Source organism: Urocampus carinirostris, chromosome 15, assembly GCF_059441175.1.
Source record: "Urocampus carinirostris isolate Australia breed hairy pipefish chromosome 15, RoL_Ucar_1.0, whole genome shotgun sequence".
Taxonomy (NCBI): domain Eukaryota; kingdom Metazoa; phylum Chordata; class Actinopteri; order Syngnathiformes; family Syngnathidae; genus Urocampus; species Urocampus carinirostris.
In genome coordinates, this window is record NC_142363.1 from 12,673,851 (window position 1) to 12,676,252 (window position 2,402).

At 39.1% G+C, this 2,402-nt stretch overlaps 1 pseudogene across 1 annotated transcript; it reads right to left on the minus strand.

Annotated features, from left to right (window-relative positions):
* Positions 1-583: 583 nt before the first annotated feature.
* Positions 584-2,164, minus strand: LOC148351584 (interferon alpha-inducible protein 27, mitochondrial pseudogene; annotated as a pseudogene). The gene is made up of 2 exons (XR_015852937.1): positions 2,052-2,164; positions 584-1,952 (listed from the first exon to the last, which is right to left on the minus strand). The product of XR_015852937.1 is annotated as an interferon alpha-inducible protein 27, mitochondrial pseudogene (transcript).
* Between the last annotated feature and the right edge of the window lie 238 nt (positions 2,165-2,402).

Here is a 2,402-nt window from a genome sequence, read left to right on the forward strand (position 1 = left end):
CTGCTTATTGGGGGTATCAGGGGTTCAGTGTCTTACCCAAGGACACTTCGACATGTAACACGGACGAGCCGGGATTCGAACTGGGATCCCTTGATCCCAAGACGAGCGCTCTACCTCCTGAGCCCGATTAGTTGAAACCAAGTCTAAATTGTGGTGCGGTTGGTGACATGTGGATTTGGTCCACGTAGATTTGAACTTAGAATTTGATCTCTTTTAACCAACCACACTCTTAAAGGATATGGGTCAAATTTCCCTTTTTGTTTTATATTTGCAAAAAAAAATTGTGTCTTTTCTTTGATCAGTTAAAATCGAGTCATTTGTCTAAAACAACCTGAAAAAAATCTGTTGCAACCAATGTTTGCTAACCATTTTCAGTGATGTATACCCAATGAAATACTTTTTTCTAGTCAAGTACTCCCCAACCAGGGGATTTGTGTCATTGTAAACTCCTTAAAAAACAAAAAAAATTATTAGAAATACATTAATAATAAAGTCCCACTTCTATTAAAACCGTATTTAAACGTTAAAAACGATCTACGACTGGTATTCCTTTTTTTTTGGCAACAAAAAAAGAAAAATAGAATCAAAATTGTAGTTGAATAATGATTTTCTTATTGTACGACAGAAATAATAAAATAGAATACAGTAAAACAAGAAAAACTGTCCTACTATATATAGTAAATTCAAAAGATATTATTCATGTAAAATAAGATGATCCATCCTTGTAATTTCTTTAAAGTTTTTCCACCTTGAGGATTATTTTGTAATATTTATTGTAAAAAAAGAAACAATACAGTACAGTAATCCCTTGCTAGAACACGTTTTAACAGAATCACGGATTGGCATCGTGCATTGTGTTCTGCATTCTGATTGGCTAAAGAGTCTCCAAACTTATCATTTTTTTACGGGAAAGTAGGTATTTGAATATTTTTTAAAAACACATTTATACAGTACTTTTGTTAAACGAATGATTGTATCAAGAATTTGTAATTTAGTTTGAGTTTATGAAAGAGTACTTAATCGCCCGGGTCATCGGGGCACGACTGAGGACGCAACTCTGGACAGTTTTCTCCAACGTTGAAGATTCCTGGCCTTTTTCTGGATCGTGGCAAAATTGGCACTGGTCCATTCCTTGATGTTGTCGGGTTAGTTAGTTTTCTGTCTTCTTTCCCTTCTGCGTCTTCAAACTGCCCTGGAGAATGATCATGGGCTAGTCCTGATGATCTTGTGACATGACCATACCACAAAATTTTGCATGGACTTGCCCCTTCATATCGTTCTGATTTAATTTCCCCTTAATGTTTCTACTTGGAGAATTCCCCTCAGAAAATGCTGGTCTACTCATGATTCCCAGAGCCAAGAAGAAATTCGCAGGATCTCCATTTGAGTATTGAGTTTTCAGATCGTATCTGAGGGCAGAGCATTCCGAAGCTTCAAATCTTTCGCCTATCACAGGTTGTTTTGGGAATTTTGGAATGTAACCCCAGCAATAAACGAGCGATAACTATACCATAATGAACTAAATGATCTAAAAATGGGGCATGATTGTTGTTTTTTGTACTGATGCTATTATTTAAGGCGCCATCAAATTCTCCTATTTTAGAAGAACGGGTTTAAAGCCTCCAACAATTGTGTCATAGCCACGAATATATCTTGATTTTTACAGACTCACCGGCAGCCTGCAGGGTGGCCACTACGCTGCCTGCGGCTACGCCGCCTCCGTTAGCAATAGCTGCGCTTGACATCATACCTGCTGCGTAGGAACCGGCTGCAATCCCTGCTGAAGTGAAGCCCATTACCTCCAGGACCAATGGAGCTGCAGCCACCGCACCAGCTGGACCCAAATCCAAGTACAACCACATGACTGAAAACTCCCAACCGCTTGCGTGTTTAGAAAGGGGGTTTATTTGTGCCAAACTTACCTGCCCCTGCTGCTACTGCGGCAATAGTTGCTGAAAATAATTGCAAATGAGAGTAAAAATGTCAATCCACCTCCATTGTATTTCCATACCGTTTGTGTGATGATGCCAAGATAGGAAAGTCAAACTCACTGATATTCATCTTGCAGAGTCTTCCTATGGAATGTGCACTTTTGAGTTGGCTAGCTCTTTTATATTCTCGTACGGTTTCGATTCTGGGTAAACGTAACTAGAGCAGCTAGAGGTGATAGTAGGCGTGCCTGCTAACTTTTTATAAGACCAGTTTCACATTTGAAAGCAATTGTGACATCATGAGAGTCACCCAAATGAAAAAAATCTCAACACGTCAAGTCCTTTCTCAATGAAATGTCCATCCAAGAACAGAAAGTTTTACTTAACAAGATGGAATCTAAAGCGGTAAGGCCAAGCCAGACACAGGATGGCTGTCTGGATGCACCTTGGAGAATACCATTACGTAAAATT